The following is a 19,947-nucleotide window of genomic DNA, read 5'->3' on the forward strand; positions in this document are numbered from 1 at the left end:
TTTTTGGATATAATGTTTGGACTTATTATAAAAAAATATAGTTGTTTTTGAGCTTAAAGATTTTCAGTTTAAAGTAGTCATTTGTAAATGGCATCTTATCAGTAGGGTGACATCAAGTCATTCCTTAAAATTAGTAAGGAATTGGATCAGTTTAATATGCAATGAAGAAATGAATTTAATCATAATGAATCTAAATTTATTTCAAACTATAAATGCATGAATAATTAAGTTTAATTGGGATGAAATATTGAATGTGAATAAATATTTACTCAGTAATCTATTAATTCTAACTTTATCAGTATTTGATTTAAATAAAACCTGTAATTCAACAATGGAATACATATTTACATTTGAAGAAAGATTGATGTTGATAAAAATGTTTGTTTTATGTAAAATATTGTTTAGGTTACAATTGCGATAAACTGCCATGATTCCAGGCAGGGAGCTAAGAAAAATAGAAAAAAAAAGTAAATTTTGTTTTGTGGCACTAAGTAAAACCAACAATTTCTTATTAAAATCATATAAGAATATGGGAACATGAAGGGAGAAGTTTTTCAGCTTTAGAATCCTACTCCTTCTCCACAATTTTAATATGATTACACTTTGGTCAAGTCCACGTTATGCAAGTAAATGAGAGTTTACACCAACAAGTAATACGTTTATTTACATATTTATGATTTTATCTTTACATAAATTACAATTTTTTATGTTTGAGCTGCATTGATGGAAATACAAGTAAAATTGGATTTATGTTATATGATGAATGTATTGGACATTGCTAGAAACTATTTAATTTCCCGTTAGTTAAAAAAATGAAAGTTTAATTCCTAATTGCACGTGCACCAGATTCGTAGAAAATAAAAACCTTAACATGTTACTAAAAATATAGCACTTTGTACGATTGTTTGGATAAAGATTCATTAACACTAGAACAAATGATGAGAAAATATAGTATGGATAATACACATGCATTTTCAAGTATACTATGTAACTTTAATGTAAAGGTCAGTTATGCTGTATGAATGATAATGAAACAACTTTCCTAAAAATTTTGAATACTTAATTAGTAGGTACTTGAGTATTACCACAGCCAGAATTCAATACCTGCATATACTGCCTTGTGTTTCTCAGAAAACTGGTTACTGACTTTTCAAAGGGGTGTGTATGCAAGTAAGTAGTAATGTGTCCCCCAGGGTTTGAGGCAGGGGGAGGAAAACCCTTCAGATTTTGTAGTTGTGGGAGGCGCATGTCATTATTTCGTTGAACTGCACTATGCCACTCACGCTGCCTCACCAATCCTGCTTTGCTGATTACATCCTCAGCAAAGGGAGCCTACGCAGGAATAATTTGACTGCACAAGGTCAGTAACCATCCAAGCCAAAGGTGCCTGCAAGAAATACTGAGTATGGGGTCACTGATTGATTGCTCAGGGACTGATGCCTTTCTACCCAGTGAGACACTTTGGGCAGGGTAGTACACTGTTATCCCGCTTCAGACAGTCACTCCTGTTCATGTCAGGTTGTGTGGCCCCAGCAGACAGTTACACAACTACCAACAGCTGTTGCTAATGCCATTCTCTTTTCTGACTTTCTTAATATCTTACCACTTACAATTACTACTCCCACCTTCCACCCTGCAGAGCTACTCGTAGTAACCTGTCATCTCAACAACTACCAAAAAATGGCCATAGCCTCAATCTATATCCGACCAGGGAATAATATCACCATCCTTGGTGTTTTCTTCACATCCCCTTTGAAACGATCATACTTGGGGATGTAAATATAGACTGGAACTCTTAGGTCTACTACACCGTCTCATAGTCTCAACCTACATGGTTTTACTCAACTTGTCTCCTCCCCTACCCGCCTTGGCAAAAAACACTCCAATTCTATCCTAGAATGGATTCTCGTAAATTCTCCTAATTTGTACCACCAGCCAGGTACACTATCTGACTCCATCAGAGACCACCTACCTATCCACATTACTAGGTACTCACCCAATCTCACTAGTACTCGCCTCTTAAAATACATCCGCAACCAAAGAAAATTCAATACCACTTCCTTCAACAAAATTCTCTCAAATATTAACTGGTCCTGCCTATACTCTGTCTTTAAATGATGCAGTTAGATACTTTAATCAGACATTCCTAAACCTACTCAACACTATTGCCCCCATCAGGAAAATAAAAGTCAAAGCTAAACATGCCCCCTGGCTGTTCAAAGAAACCTTCCACCTTATGCATGAAAGAGATGCCACTTGGAAACAATATCAGAAAAGCAAGTCTCCTGCCCTCCTACAATCTTATAGGGAACTTAGAAACCTTACAAAAAAAAGATTCAACCAGGACAAAAAGTTTTACCTGTCTGACCAATATCTGCAAACTACTAACCCCCAGAAGTTCTGGTCAGCCATAAAAACTCTTCTCAACCCTGGCTGACCCACAACCCCCGACCCTTTTCCCAATCAATCTCCCTCAGATACTGCCATCCATTTAAATCACTACTTCATTGATACTATTTTTAAACTAGTACCCAACACCTCTAATAACCCCAACCCCACCTCAAATTCCACTTCCAGTTCAGTCACTTAAGCTACCAGACCCACACCTTTTTCACATTCCCAATCTGACTCCACTAACCTCTCGGACCCCTTCATGCTCAAACCTGTCTCTGTTAGTTGTATTAACTCTCCTCAGTAAACTCAAAGCTTGTTCTCCCACCCCTGATAACCTACCTCCCCAATTCCTTAAACTTGCTGCTAATTCTATTGTCCTTCCTATCACCATTCTAATCAACAGCTCAATCCAAGAATCCACTGTCCCCTCTATTTGGAAGGAATACTTCACTATCCCACTACATAAAGGAGTAACTACACAGAACCATTTATCTTCCGTCCCATTGCTATTCTTTCTCCCCTCTCCAAAATTCTTGAAAAGTGTATCAATTCTCAACTGCTTTCCCAACTTACTCAAAACAATCTTCTAACCAACACTGTTTCAGGCCCAAACACAGTACTAACACTGCACTCTTATCCTTCTCTCATACTGTAGCTGAGACCAGAGACGATAGTAAACTTGTGTCCTGCATCTTCTTAGATCTCTGAAAGGCTTTTGATACTCTCTCACAACCTTCTGCTTCATAAACTTTCTCAGCTGAACATTTCCATCCCCACTCTAAATTGGTTCTCAAGTTACCTGTCCAGTCATCTACACGCAGTTAAATGGCAAAATTACTTCTCACCCTTTCTGCCAGTTCAGACCGGTGCTCCTCAAGGTTCAATTCTTGGTCCCCTCCTTTTCAACCTCTTCACCAATGACCTACACACTTCAGCAATCTCTCCTCTGTCATGCAGTATGCAGATGATTCAACTCTGATCTCGATCTCCATTTCTGACTCTATCAATAACCTCCAACATGTTACCCAATCTTCATTTCACTCTAAGAAGTGGCTCTACAATAATTAACTTATCCTGAACCCCTCTAAAACTAAGCTCTTACTATTCCTACCTAAAACTCTAGCCCAGCACAAATCCACCTTTCTCATATCCTCTCTAAGTGGCACCATCATAACACCAGACTTGCACACTAAACTCCTAGGTGTCATCATAGATGACCAGCTCAAACTAGACTTCCACATACTTCATTCTTATAAAGAAAACAGACCAAAAACTGGGCATGCTATACAGAAACAGCAAATTCCTGACCCCCAACTCAAAACTACTGCTAGCCCAATCCTATCTCCTCCCGGCCCTCCTCTATGCCTCTCCTCCCCGCCCTCCTCTATGACTCCCCTATATTTTCCAATCTACAAAATAACCTGCTGAGAAAACTAGACCAAACCTATAACAAAATTGCTAGATTTGTCACCAGCAGCCCCTGTAAATCCCATCACTGCTCCGCTCTCATAAAATTACATTGGCTCGAATTCCCACACCTTCTGACCAAATGTAAGCTGATCCAAGCTTTCAGAATTCTTAATTCAAACTCTGACTGTCCATCTCTGTCCAACCTGATCTCCTGGTACACCCCTCCCCGATCCCTGCGCAGCTCTAAAACTCTTACTCAAGTCTATAAACCCAACAAGAACATAGGTAAAATATTCTATAAACACTCCATCTCCCTTACCTAGAACAATCTTCCACTCCATATTAGAAGTCATACCTCCCTTCCTAACTTCAAACATGACCTGATAGTACCTCCATAACAACCCTTTATGTACCGGTTATCATCCTACTTAACCCCTCCCTCTCCACATACCCACTTCACCACTAAGTCTGATCTATAAAACCTTTTTCCTCTTTCTATAACTTACTTTATCCAACTGCTCTTCTTTCTGTACCCTCCCTCTAGTTCACTACATCCCTCCTCTATTACTATCTTCTTTTGCACCATTCCCTCTTCTGACTGATGGTCCCTTGTGCAGTCACCCCTCTCTACTTTCCCTCAATTCTGAAGCCCCTGCACTTACACATTTCTTCTTCTAGCCACTAATCTAATTATACCTCGTTTCTTTTCATTATATTACCTACAACCTTAACTTCCTTCCTGCTTACCTGCTGGATTTATTATTGTTGTTTCCCGTTACAACCCATTACTACACTTTTTGTATATATAGCTATGTACTATTCCATTGAGTACATTATGTTCTTCTTATCCATTGTAATCCATAAGATGTTTTGCTCTTTAATATTATTAATTTGTCTCTATTTGTATGTATTTGTATGTCTATTTGGGGCTTTTCCCCTCGGGTCTCCACTGAAAAAGGGTAAATTCTTACCCAGCTGGACCAACCCAGTTAACAAATGCGAAATAAAATAAATAAGCTTCACACAGGCACCGCAAGAGTCATGTTGTACATTATCAGACAGGGGGCACAAGGTCCTACCGGTTAGCCCTTCAAGCATGGGAAATAGCCATCAATCTGCAGGTAGCCTAACCGGTAGTGTACCTACCCTCAGAGTGCAATATGGTGGTAGATTTTCTTAGCAGGTTCAAAACGCAGGCTCACGAATGGATCCTTCTCAAGGATGTGTTTCTGGGCATATATCATTTTTAGGGTACTCCTCAAGTAGATCTATCTGCCTCCCTTCTGAACAGGCTACTTCCTCAGTTCTGTCCCAGAGTCTCAAGTCCTTTGGCTTGGAGGGAGGACGCCATGCCTTTCTCTTAGAAGGAAATGTACTTGTATGCCTTTCCTCCCCTACCACTTCTTACAAGGGTCCTTAACAAAATTGAGTAGGATTTTCCAAAAATCTTGTTAGTGACACCCTTTTGGCTCAGACGGCCCTGGTTTCCCCCTCTTATTCCATCAGACGGCCCTGGTTTCCCCCTCTTATTCCATCAGACGGCCCTGGTTTCCCCCTCTTATTCCATCAGACGGCCCTGGTTTCCCCCTCTTATTCCATCAGACGGCCCTGGTTCCCCCTCTTATTCCATCAGACGGCCCTGGTTCCCCCTCTTATTCCATCAGACGGCCCTGGTTCCCCCTCTTATTCCATCAGACGGCCCTGGTTCCCCCTCTTATTCCATCAGACGGCCCTGGTTCCCCCTCTTATTCCATCAGACGGCCCTGGTTCCCCCTCTTATTCCATCAGGCGGCCCTGGTTCCCCTCTTATTCCATCAGACGGCCCTGGTTCCCCTCTTATTCCATCAGACGGCCCTGGTTCCCCTCTTATTCCATCAGACGGCCCTGGTTCCCCTCTTATTCCATCAGACGGCCCTGGTTCCCCTCTTATTCCATCAGACGGCCCTGGTTCCCCGTCTTATTCCATCAGACGGCCCTGGTTCCCCTCTTATTCCATCAGGCGGCCCTGGTTCCCCTCTTATTCCATCAGACGGCCCTGGTTCCCCTCTTATTCCATCAGACGGCCCTGGTTCCCCTCTTATTCCATCAGGCGGCCCTGGTTCCCCTCTTATTCCATCAGACGGCCCTGGTTCCCCCTCTTATTCCATCAGACGGCCCTGGTTCCCCCTCTTATTCCATCAGACGGCCCTGGTTCCCCCTCTTATTCCATCAGACGGCCCTGGTTCCCCTCTTATTCCATCAGACGGCCCTGGTTCCCCTCTTATTCCATCAGACGGCCCTGGTTCCCCTCTTATTCCATCAGACGGCCCTGGTTCCCCCTCTTATTCCATCAGACGGCCCTGGTTCCCACTCTTATTCCATCAGACGGCCCTGGTTCCCACTCTTATTCCATCAGACGGCCCTGGTTCCCACTCTTATTCCATCTGGCCAAGAGCAGTCGTCACAAGTTACCTCACTGCGTGGATCTTCCCACATAGGACAAAAAAACTTTTTCACTCTTGTCTGATCACTCTTTACTTGATTCTTCAGGTGATAGAAAACTGGTGTTGGAAAGGAATCAAAACCCTGAGGCTCTACTTGGGTTTCCTGGCCTCCTGCAGGACCCTAATACCAGAAAATCCTGCATGTCCAAATGAAATAGAATTTCTGTTTTGGTGTCTCAAACATCACCAGGACCCCTTTTTCAGTGGGGGTCCCTTCATTTCTTTCCTATCTCTGTGAATTATGACATGCTAGCTTGGCATACTCTTGCATGAAAGCTCACGTCTCGGCCATTTCTGCCTGTGTGCCACTTCTCCTTTGGCCCTCAGGTTTGAAGTCAAGCAGTTTCTTAAAGGTGTCCATGTTACACTGCCAAGAAAGCCCATTTCCCCTTCTTGGGATCTTAAATTTGTTCTTGAAATGCTGACTTGGAGCCTGTTACTGCTTCTATGCAACGTTGTTCTTGGAAGACTGTTTTATTAGTTGCTTTAGCCTCTTCCCAGAAGGGTATCTGAACTACAGGCATTGATGGCAATTTCTCCTATTGTGGTTATTTGTAGAGACTGGGTGTCTGTCCTCACAAATCCTTCTCTTACACCCAAAGTGGTTGATGAGTTGTCACTTAATCTGCACATCCAGCTTCCTTCTTTTTTTTTCCTCCTCTGCAGTATGTTAGTGAGACATGGAAATAAAAATCTAATCAGCTTTTTGTTTTATTCCAAAAAATTGGATTTGGCTGTTTGTAAGCAGGCCATCTCCTTCAGAATTTCCAAGGCTGTATTTTTGTTGTTTTCATAATAAGCAGTTTTCTGCCTTCATGAGGGCGCATTCCACTAGAGCAGGGATTTCCTTGGAGGCTTTTTCCAAACATTTGGGCACCAGCTCCATCCTCAAAGCTGCTATTTTGTGTCTGGTTCACACTTTTGTAAGGCATTTCAAATTGGATGCCATTTCCAGTGTCATGGCAGGTATCACCAAGGCCATCCTGCATGGGTTTGTGGAGGGCTGTTACTTGCCAACCTCCTTTCTGCCTTCAGTGTAGCTTTTGTACTGTATTAGAGGTTATGACTACTGCAACAGTGATATGTAAGGATAGAGTACGGTTGTGTAAAATCTTACCATAACAGTAGATGTCTTCATTGTTGCAGTATTCACTCGATCCTGCCCCTCTTTTTTTCATTTACATGAGTGGTGTTTTCATACTGGTAGAGAGGTTCCTTTCTTTTTGTTTTTCTCTATATACATGCCCTCCTTTCTATGGGGGGGTCCTGGTTCTCCTGTGACAATTAAGTTCTGAGTTGGGAGCTTACATACATCACCTTTATGCCATATGATTGTGAAGGGAGCATGCATCTGATGTATGCTGCTCCCTAGTTAATAATAAAGGCTGTGGTATACTGGCTGTATGTTGGGCTATTCTTGGCAGGAGATCTCAGAGGTATTGTATACTGGAACAGTGAAAAGGAGGACATCTACTGTTAGGGTAAGATTTTGCACAACTGTACTTATTGCTTGTGTAATGACTGCCCTCACAGTTTGGAGACTGTACACATTAAGAGGGAAGTGCGTGGTTGCTTAATAGCTGGGAGGTAATGCAGAACAGTGTAGAGTTTGGCTTTATTTAAACATGACCATTGCACTTTTTCTCAAGGTTAAAAACTGTTTTGTTAAAGCATGCAACTTATTTCACATTTGGCATAGGAATAGAAATAAGAACAGACAGCCATCAGTTTAAGTGGGAGCTCAGGCTGTAACATTCACTTTAGCATGAGCAACCTTAATTTTAATTTAGGTAATACCTGTGGCTGCAGCTGTCAATTTGGGGCAATTGTTCCTGTTGGGGGGTGATAAACTTATCTATTTTTATTGTATTTTATTTTTTTTCCCAAAGATGTACATAATTTTGTGTTTGTTGTAAGTTAGTAGGTTATGGTGTTCAGAAATTGTATTTTTTTTGTTTGAGGACTTTAAACAAAGGCTTTGAAAAATGGGATATGCTTCAAATGAAGATGACAATAAACAAGTGTATAATATATTAACCTGACAAACATTAGTGTGTGCATATAACACTAAAGATGGAAATGCACATTCAAAAAGCTGTCACGTATAGTAGGTGGGAACAGTTACTTATCATAATGGCTATGCTGTTATTATTTTGAAATGTAAATGACCCTACTGGTATAGACAAAAAGGTAAGAGTATTGAATTAACTTAAGAAATCCAGAGTGCAAATAATGCTGCAGGAGACGCATTTTGAAAGAAATGACCATGTGAATTTTTATGAAAGAACTTCAGGGTGGATATTAAGCCAGAGTAACAGGAGCGGCAGGTGCTTGCACTAATTGCAAGAGGAGCTCCAATAATAATAGAAGAAGAAAAAAAGATAAGGGTAGATTTGTGGTAGTAAGGGCCTACTGGCAAGGGAGGAGAGTAGGCTGGCATGTATTTATATTCCACCAAAAACTGCTGTAGCTTAAGTAAATATTGGGAGAAGTAATCCGCTTTCATATTACTTTAAGTTGGTGATTGGAATTTGATTTGCAACTGTAAGTCTTTATCAGGGGGACCTAGAAGGGAAAATATAACAAATGAGAGTAGATTTCAGAAGAAATGTATGAAAATATTTCGCATGGAAGACGCAAATTCAGTAGTAGGACCTCCTGAGAGAATTTATACGTTATTTCTGAAGGTATAGTAACTGTGCTAGACTAGGTAGAAATTGTTTCACAGGAGCATGTGCATTTGATTGAAAACTTTGCCCATTCAGTAACTCTATTATGCACCAGTAAAAATTAACATGGAAATGCTGGGTAAGGAAATCAGAATGAGACACTGGAGCTTCCCCGCTTGTTAAAAAGACTAGAATTTAAGGAATGGTTAGTGGAAATAATTTGAGATTTGTTAGGGAAGATAGAAATTTCTTCAGAAGTTACAGCTAGTCAGTGAAGAAAAAATTGAAAATGGGGTTTAAAAATAGGGTACAAGTAAAAAGAGATATGGTTAAGGAGTAATAGGAATTATTTAGAAGGTATGACAAATGATCAAGCATTGCAGAAAGAGGGAAGTCTTCCCAAAGTGCAACTGCAGAGTACTAAAGAAGAATTAAGGGAATAAATAGATAATATACATGAGTTTAGAAAGATTGCTCTTAAACAACTGTTTTTTGATCAACTCCAGAGCACAAACTTTTCGCAAAAAGAATGATGCAATAAAAAGTAGAAAGGATTGTTACTAAACATTAGAGAGCCTGTAAAAAGAAAAATAACCAGGGATCCTGTAAAGGTATTTGGGGTATTTTGGAAGTTTTATGAAAATTTAGTTAAAGCTAGAGAAATGTACAAATTGAGTGCACAAATGGAAATATTTATGGAAGACTTACTTGTGCCAAGATTAGACGTAGATGATGCTTAACAATTAGCAGTAAAGATAGCAGGAGATGAGATGAAAGAAAAACAGTGATAGATTGTGCAATATACAGGAAAATCTCCAAGAACAGATTTTATTCCTGTGGAAGTTAGGAGAGAAGAAAGCGATAATGTTATCTGGAAAGTTTTGTATATATATTTTGAAGAGAGGAATCGCCAGCATCTCGGAAGAAAGGTGTAGACCCGTCGGATCCTGCTTCATATAGACCCAGTTTAATTTTAAACCATGATTGTGAAGTGTTTGTCACATCTAAACGAATGGCAAAGATGTTGCCAAAATTGATAGACATGGATCATTGTGGTTTTTGTGGAGGGGTGGCAGACATTTGATAGCACTAGCGGAACAATGATGATCGAGAGGGAAGTAATATGTGAGAAGGTACTGCTGTTGAGCATTGATGTGAGAAAGCATTCAACAGAGTAAGCTGGGATTTTGAGTAGGGCATTCCCAGACAATGATAAGGTTAATTGGAAGGATATATGAAGTATCGGAGGCAAGAATTAAAGTGTATGGTTCCTGTCGGAGTTGTTTGAACAGGGGAAGAACCAGGCGGCGGGGGGGGTGTCCTCTTTCCTCTTTATTTGCTTTATATTTAGAGCAATTGGCAAATAAAATAAGGGACTCAGAAGTTCCAAGGATGTAATTCGTAAGGTAATCAAGAAATGTTGGCCTTACTTGCAAACAAAATTAATTTCATCATCAACCTCGTTTTTCCCATTTTCTACATGGGGTCTGAGTGTCGTGTTTGCTGTCACTAGCTGTCTCTATTCCAGTGCTATCCTCCTGCCTTCTTTGACACGGTAAGTTATAATTCAAAGTGGAAAGGGATAATGATGATATGGTGGGATTCAAGAAAGAGTGGGATTTTGATTGTAGATCCTAAGGAGAAAAACAGCCGTACAGAATATTGTATTAAGAAAGTAGTGGAAAGTATTCTAAGAAGTAAGCCAACATGGGAATAGAGAGAGGACATTCTGCCAGTAGGGTTACAGAGAATAGGCAAGAGGGGTTGGAGTTTACTGGTGAAAAGTGGAAAGTAGCCAGTTTTTGGGAAGAAATAACTAGAGAAGGAAGGGTAATAGAATGGGATGAGGCTAAGAAGACATTTGGACTGCATGTTGGAGACTGCCTTCCCTACTAGAGGTGGGATCTTTAGAAAAATGAAAGAGAAAATTACATAGACATAAATGGAAATTGTGGGAATAATACATGGGAATAATACATGCAGAGTAATGTCCAGGAGGAGGAGTGAGTTTTAAGGGAAGACTGGAATTGAGCAATCTATATTGTTTGGACAGATTATAGTAGTAAAAGAACATACGTGATGTGTGTGACTGGAAACGCATTAATATGGCTTGTTTTCTTTTATATTAATGTATGTGTACCTGTGTCTTCAGTGATAATTTGATTAATAAAGGTGTTTAAAAAAGAGAGTTTCTGGCCACTGTTGTCAGATTCCCTTACTGAGGTTTTTAACATAATTAGCCATCTCAGAATTGTTTTGAGGAATGGAAGACAACAGGTATGATAACCACTTTACAAGTGTGAGATAACATTGTACATAAGGTCATCTCCAGTTGATTCGTGTGTCAGGGTATGATCATCTTCTGAGTTTTAGGAGAGAGAGGAGATCTGCTGGCAGTTTTCATTCTGTCCTCAGCTGTTTGGTTCAGATCCAATCTAACTCTGTCGTTACTTTAGCTAGTGTCCACCAACTCTTAACATACCCCAGATCTTGTTTGCCACTTTCGCAAATAGATGTGGTCACATGAGCTCTCAAGCGATTCATTAAAATGGTAAGTTTTTCAATTTTTTTTTTTTTTTTTTATTTTTCTCCCTTTCACTCCTATAAATCCTCCCTTTTCTTACACTTGTAATACCTTTTTACCATCGTTTGGTAGTTATCTTTCCTGCATTTACACTACGTTAGTGTATTCTTAGTACCATTGTTGGCATATTCTATTTATAGATATATATAGATATATATAGATATATTTACATATATATATATATATATATATAGATATAGATATATATATATATATATATATATATATATATATATATATATATATATATATATATATATATATATATATATATATATATATATATATAGATATAGATATATATATATATATATATAGATATAGATATATGTGTGTGTATAATATAATAGAGATGGGTCTAGGACTATTGCATGAAGCTGCACTAGTCGAACCCAACGTCACTGAACACATTTTAATGAACGCACTTTTACTGAAAAAGCACTTTTGTTAAAATGTGTCAAAAAAGAAAAGAAAAAAGCGTTTATGCAGGGGGGCTATGCCCCCTGCACCCCCTACTTTAATATTCTCACTCCGAGACTGCACTACAGTGGGGAAAAGGGAATCTTCCTTTATCCGCACTGTAGTATGGCCTCCACAACAACATACGTACGTGAAAATGCTGCTTTGGTGAACAGCATTTTTCGCAAGTATGTTCGGCCATAAGTGATCAGGGATTAGCACAGAACCCATAGAGGTGTGTGTGTGTGTGTGTGTGTGTGTGTGTGTGTGTGTGTGTGTGTGTGTGTGTGTGTAGGGAGATGCAGTGATGGGAGGAGTAAGTTGTGTTAGTAGCGAACCTGGCAACCTTGATATAACAGGAGTTTATCTTGAGTTTTAAGGAACTTTGAATGTTAGTGAACAAATGGGCACTGTATAAAAATGAAGGAAGCAAATAGGATAGTGCAAGGGTCTGTCTAGTGATGGTTGTGAGGTAAATTTATGCTTATAGAGGGTGTCTAGTTTCCGATGTTTTTTTTCATGCTGTTTTGGATGTGTAGATCACAGGTTAAGTGTTTGTGTATTATAACTCCTAGAAGTTTAGTTTGTGATGCTGCTCTAATGCAGGTTTTGTTTTGTGAATAGATACTAAAATCTGCTCTATTTTAGGGGGGGTTGATTTTTTTGGGGGGTGAATAGACGCAGGTTAGTTGTGCTGGGGTTAAAGGCTAGATGGTTGTTATTCATCCATTCCTCAATGACTGAGAAAGCATGTTGGGTCCTAGCTACAAGTTTGTCAGCAATGCAGATAATGGTCAAGTCATCTGTGTACTGTATTACAGGATTTAGGGGGAGAGTGGAGTGCAAGTCATTAATGAATATGCTAAAAAGGAGAGGTCAGAATATATGGATCCTTGCGGAACTCTGTGTATATTGAGGAATGGTAGGAGTGGAGCCATTTAGTGGCTTGCTGTCTGTTGGTTAGATAATCAGAGAACCAGTTTATTTATTATTTTATTTTACATTTGTTGACCGGGAGTGTCTGGCTGAGCCAAAGCCCTTTTTCAGCAGAGGCCCGGAGAGAAAAGCTCCAGTACATACTTAATAACCATATAGTACAAGTTACAAGTTAAAAAAAAAGTGGTGAAAAAGCTTCAGCACATACATAGTAGAATGGCAGATTTTCACAAATATTGTACAAATGGAGTTACAGCAGAATTGGTTTAGAATAGTTAAAGCAAATGTGACTATATAGTAATTCAACAAATAAAGGTATAAAAAGGATAAAAACCATTACGTTCTGTGAACATTTACTGGAAGATGTCTATTCAGAGAGGGGTTTAATGAGTGGGAAATTGTAGAAGGAAAGTCAGCGGAGAAGAAGAGTTTTCAAGGAGGGTTTTCAAGAGTGGGAGTGACATTCCCAGATTGGATAACTTTGCTAGGAATAAGGGATGGGATATGATGTCGAAGGGTTTGGAGAGGTTCATAAAGAGATTTGAGGCAATTTTTCCAGTGTCCCTTGCTTGGGTTACAGTGTCCATGAGATTGCAGTGGTGGTACTGTGATATGGGTGGACTCCATGTTGGGATGGGGATAATATCTTATTTCCTATTAGGAAATGTAGGAGCTGAGCATGGATGCTTTCTCCTTGATTTTGGATAGAGGGGAGAGTATTGCACATGGCCTGAAATTTTCGAAATCTGTTAGGGCCACCTTTGTGAAATGGGAGTATGTAGCCCTTTTTTTTCCAGATGGGGTAGGCTATAAATTTGGCTGGCATTTGTAAGCAATCTGTGAGTAGATTATCTGGAGCAGTTGTACAGGGTTTTAATTTGAGTAGTAATTTGTGAATGGTAGCTGTGGGGATAGGAGAGGAGGAAAAGCAATCACTGGGGTAGTTGTGTGAAGGTTGCTTGAGTATGTGTTTGCTAGCTTTAGGAATTGTTTGTGGGAAGGTGGCAGAGAGTTTGGAGATGGTGTCTATGAAGTGTGTGTTGGAGGGTTGCTATTTCATTGGAGGATTTGTCTGGATGTGGGCATGGGTTGTTTTTGCTACCTGGATATACAGTAAACTAGAGATGGTACACCAACATTTCTTAGCATTGTTTCTGTTTTGGTTTTGGGATGTGTTGGCTTGATTTCAAAGTTTAAATTCTAGTAGGTGAGCAGGTTTTATGCCAGAGTTTCCATGCTCTGTCTGTTTTGTCTTAAGTTGTTTTGTGGCTCTAGTTAGCATGGTTAGTTTTGATTCGTTTTACTTGTAGAGGATATGTTTAGAATATTTAAAAATGTAGCATTGAAGAGTTCAATTGCCTCGTCTAAAGGTAACAATTTTAGGGCACTCCAGTCTATTTGTAGGAGGGTTTTGTTTAGTTTCTGGGCTGAATTTGGGTAGGTTCATGGTTACTTTATTCTGGTGGGTATTGTGGGTGTGGGATTATTTCCGTAGGATATAAACGGGTAGGTGATCACTTATGGTTTGAGGTAATGTGCCTGTGGCTGAAGTTTTACTCTGGTAAGACACTAGAATCCAGTCTAGTGTAGAGCCATTGTTTTTGACTTTGTTTGGTCTGGTAATGTCTGTTACTACTTGGGTGTAGGAGAACAGGTTTATGTTGGAGGTGGACTTTTTTTTTTTTTTTTTTTTTTTTTTTTTTTTTTTTTGGTAAGTTCTAACCAATCAATGTTAACGTCACCTAGGATTATTGTTTTATTTTGAGTAGTTTTAGATATCCAGGCGAGGATTTTTTCTAGTGTAGGCAAGTTATTTCCAGGGGGAATGTAGAGATTGACTATACAGATTTTTTAGTGTTTAATTTTAGATGCCCAATGAGAATTTCTGCAGATTCAAACTGAGGTATGGGGCTAGAGTAAGGGACCATGTTGGGGTGGTTGGAATAGAGTATGGAAAGCCACCTCCTTTTTTACCTTGCCTGTCCTATCGAAGACTGTTGTAGCCTGGTGGGAGAAATTCAGTGTCTAATGTAAGGTTTGAGCTAGGTTTCAGTAGTAGCAACTGTATCAGGTTGGGTTTGGGAAATCCAAGGAAGCTTGTTATTTTGTTTCTGATGCTTTGTAGGTTTAGAGTTATCATTTGTACGGTTTTACTTGGAAGTATGACGGGCTGTGGAATCAATGGAGGGTCCTGGGTTGGGGTGGACATCCCACATTGAGCGATGATTTGTTTATTGAGAGGGTGGTAATTGTACAATAATCTTCTTTTTAGATGTAGTTTGCTAATTTGGGAACATAAGGGGTGTTTCTTAGTATGACATGACAGAAATTTGTTTGGTGTAATGGGTGGCTGAAATAGAGGTTAGACTAGGATGTATAGATGAGTAACAGCCAGTATCCAAAGAAGTTTTATTTTTCTCTGACGTCTCTGCTACACAGCCTTCAAGGAGTATGAACAAGGTACTGCTATAGAGACGGCCTTCACCTGCTAACCTGTGTATGGGCTTATTTGAAAATGATTATATTTGTCTTGGAGTCTCATTTTTTTTGTGTGATGGAGTCTCATTTTTTTTGTGTGATGGAGGTCGTGAAAGTGTAGAAATTTTAGTTTCGAATGTAATAGGTTCAACTTAACATTTGATGGACTCCAAGTAGGTACTACGGTACTTTTTTTGGACGTTGTTATTGGATATTCTTGGGGGGGGGGGTCTTAGGACCTCGGTGCACAGGAAGTTTCTGGATGGGATATAGTATTTAAAAGCTCATAGTTGTCATTCACCCCTCATTGTACAGAATTTACCTTATGGGGAATTGTATAATAATGCGAAGGATTTTATGGAAGAAAGTAATAATACAATAAAAATGATTATGGAGGTTGTAATGTAGTAGGCTGTATAAACATCAAAACATTGATAAATTTACATAATACTAAACATTGGGGAAATGGTAAGTCCAAAGATACTGAAAGAATGCACTTTACTACGTTTAGTGTTTTTAGTTCTCAGCTGATAGATTCCAAATAAGACCAATAAAAATTTAACAAAATCTATCAAGGATTTTTCAGAATGGGAGTGTGGGGTAACCCAGATATCTTTTAAAAGAGGTAAAAGTATTTAGGACTTTTTAGTTCATGGCAGATTTGTGGCCCCAGTGCATATTACAAGTGTCCCTTGCACTGAAGGTACAAAAAGTTGTGGAAAGTGTAAATGTATAGTCGACCGTTTCCCTGTAACTAATGGTATAAGATTTGAAACTAGGGGGGGTGTTTAATTGTGAAACTCAGGGCATTATATATGCCTTTAGTTGTCCTTGCCAAAAGTTTTATATAGGGGAAAGTTAAAGACTATTTAAGGTCAGACTTTTTTAACATACACGTGATATAAGGAATGGAAGAGTAGAAAGCGCTATAGCAGAACATTTTAAATATTGCCATCAGGGTAAAGTGGAAGGTTTACAAGCTACTATATTAGAACATGTTAAAAGGGATTTTTATGATGAAATTAAAGTGAAAAATAGATTATTATATAAGGAATCCGTTTACATTTTAAAGTACAACACAGTGGTTCCACATGGGTTAAACTTGGAATGCAACTGGAGAGTTTTTTCATTTAATTGTGTATAATTGTTTTATTGTGTAATTGTTTAATGATATAATTGTCATGATTTTAGTATATTTAAGGCAGGTGTGTTTTTTACTTGTTCGTACTCCTTTGAAGGCTGTGTAGCTGAGACGCAATATAAAAATAAAACTTCTTTGGATACTGGTTGGTCGTTGGTTATTTTTCAGCTGCTTTTTTTGTGTGTATAGATGAGTAATTGGAGCTGAAAGTGTAATATTCAGAGGTTGTAGATAGGGGTTTGGTATAGGGATGTGTGTGTTGAATGGATGTTGCATTTAGCAGACGGGGAGAGGAGATGAGAAGTCAGCTTAGTGAGTACAGTCATTGTCAGGAGTGTGTGTGTGAGTGTGATTGGTTAATAAAAAGGATGTAGCCGATAGGGTGGGGAGGGATTGGTGAGTGTGGATTGGGTGGAGTGTAGGAGAAATAAATGTATTTGTCCTTGGGGTGGGAGTGATTTAGGGGGCAGGTTTGGGAGTAGAGTGAGCCCGAGCATAGCGAGGGCGAACGGATCGGGCAGAACCAAATTCTGGAGGATGGGCAAGTCAAACAAAAACAATGAGTTGACTCAAACTTGCAGGTAAGTGATATGGAGAAGAGTACCAAGAGAATAGATGAATTGCAGTTAAGTGGCAGTACAGTTCAAGGGGGGAACTGAACTAGCACAAGTTAATTATTTCTGGTGTTACTTAATTCTGGGGTAATGCAGTTTAGTTTGGAAGTGGATAGGTATTGCCAAACAAACACAGTCTACTAATGACTGGTCACAGATGAAACTGGGGAAAAAGGCACAGTTGGATGTAAAAGCCGTAGATAAAAATTAAAAAAATGAGTACAGAAACCAGGAACTGTTGAAAATACAAAACCAGACCACGGAGACCTTGTACAAGCAGCAAACAAACCAAGCGTAATCTTAACGAGTTTTTATTTATTACAAACGTTTTCGCCACACAGCAGTATGGCTTCCTCAGAGAAAAGCATTTAACAATGAGGTAAAGCGCACGCCCCTTATATAAGAGACAAAAGGAAATGACAACATAGGCGAGTCGAACTCATTGTTATCATAGGAAACAATTTAAAACTTAATAAAGTCATCAGTTTCAACAAAAATAAATATTCAACAAAAATAAATATACAGGCTATGCTTCATGTTTGAAATTATAAGTTTAAAATAATAAAATACTGCCAAAAAAGAAGGCATAAAAGTAAAAATAGAATAAAAATGATATAAAATCATAATAACAGAAATTGTATGTATATTATTTCACACAACATGAAGGTAAATCCAATGGTAACTCATGAAATGAAAATAAATTCATGAACAGCAGTGGTGATTAAAAAACTAGGGGTACAAGACATCCAGTAAGAGTACAGGGCACAGGTTACAGCTGGGTGTCATACAGATGTATGTTTTTACATATAGCTACTCCAGTGTGAATTCATAGCAGTAACCTGTCACAAGTAATGCCTCAGCCTAAAGACACAATTAAGTTAATAGGTCCAAAGCAATAAAAGTATGGAAATGGAAGGACATTATGTGTGCAAAAACTAGTAAAATAAGCATACAATAAAGAGCGTTACCTCAGGTAACTCCTCAGCCTAAGCACTGCTGAGATGTTACAATTTTCGTTTAAACCCGGGTGGCTGAATGCGTCGAGGCGCAATTGCCACTCCAGTTCACGTACTTCTAAGAGAAGAGGTATAGGGCCTCCCCGGATGTTATTGGTCACTTGGTCTATGGCCATAAACGAGAAGGAGTGTCCAGGGTGGTTGACAATGTGTTTAGCCAAAGCATTTACATCAGAGTTCTTCTTAATAGCATACATATGCTCATAAACACGGTCCCTTAATCTGCGATCGGTCTTCCCCAGGTAAAATGAGGGACAGCAATCACAGAAAGCCGCGTATACAACTGATCTGCTTTCACAATTAAGTGGTACCTGGATCAAGTATTTCCTATCCCTTATTTTGTAGGTCTGCCCTACTCTCATTTTATGGCACCAATTGCAGAAGCCGCATGGGTACATACCCAAACGTTTGTTGAAAGTTTTTTTAGTTAGGTCCCTCTGTAGTAACTCCTTAAGGTTGTTATTTCTCTTAAAGACAAAATTAGGGAAAAGGCCTAATTTCTCGGAGAGGCCTGGGCTCCCCAATATGAATTGCCAGTTTTTCCTAATCAATGCCATAATAGTCTGAGAGTTAAGACTATAAGTGTGAATGTAGCTGATAGAAAAGTCACGGCCATGGCTAGTCGAGAAAGTGTCGTCTAGTACAGAGGTACCATCGAGGGATGATAGTGAAAGTTCGTTAGTACTATGGTCGAGTGATGTATGACATTGCAGGATTGGTTTATACACACCATTTAACCTTTTGACTGTCACTTCCGACTTAATCTCATCGACAAGATGTCTTGGGTAGCCCCTATTAAGAAACATGTTACATAGTAGGGCACATTCATTCTGGAAGGTATCAAGGTCACTGCACATTCTGACAGCCCTAACCATTTGTCCCTTCACAATAGATCTCTTTTGTTTGAAGGGGTGGTGGCTTGTGAAGTGCAGGAACGAATTACAGTATGTTGACTTTCTGTAAACACTGGAAGTGTAAGTGTTCCCCTCCTTTCTCAACTTTACATCAAGGTAGTCGATTTCTAATGATGAAAATTTTGATGTAAATTTCAAGAAGCCAGTCGTGTCATTTAAAAATTGGACAAAATCTCTGGCTTCTGTGTCACTACCATGAAAGAGAATAAAGATATCATCCAGATATCTTGTGTAAAATTGCACTGGCCGCATCCTTTCACTATCAGAGAAAAGGAATTTCTTTTCCCAAAAACCCATGAAAAAGTTGGCGACGGAAGCACCGCAAGGGGAGCCCATCGCCACACCTTTTTTCTGTAAAAAGTATTCCTTATTGAAAAGGAAATAGTTGGATGATAAAACAATATCCAAGACTTCCGTGACCAAGTCTATTTCAATTTGTGGTGCTCCACAATCTCTAAGCAAGAGCGATATCCATTCCACAGCTTCTTGGTGTGGAATGGAAGTGTATAAATCTACTACGTCGATGGTGAGAAAGTTATTCCCAGCATCGAACGGAATGTTGTTGAAATTACTCAGGAAGGTCCAAGAGTCTTTACATACACCGCGAAGGTCCTTCAAATATTTGGACAGGATCCTATCCACCAATTTGGCACTGGGATATGTCATAGATGATCTACCATCAACCAGCGCCCGCTTGGGTGGATTATTGACATCCTTATGGACCTTAGGGATGCCAAACATGACTGGTATTTTTGGCAGTGTAATGTCAATGAAATTGTAAGTTTCAAGGTCAATCTTACCCTGTAAGAACAAGTCACGGAAGAGTCCCCTCATCGTGTTATGAGTGCG

At 39.3% G+C, this 19,947-nt stretch overlaps 1 protein-coding gene across 1 annotated transcript in view; it reads left to right on the forward strand.

Moving 5' to 3' along the window:
* The window catches only part of IPO4 (importin 4), a 143,429-nt gene that overhangs the window by 99,233 nt on the left and 24,249 nt on the right, over nucleotides 1-19,947 (forward strand). The window lies entirely within an intron of this gene.

The sequence above is a fragment of the Protopterus annectens genome, chromosome 16.part0 (genome assembly GCF_019279795.1).
Source record: "Protopterus annectens isolate FY-2018-M chromosome 16.part0, PAN1.0, whole genome shotgun sequence".
NCBI lineage: Eukaryota > Metazoa > Chordata > Ceratodontiformes > Protopteridae > Protopterus > Protopterus annectens.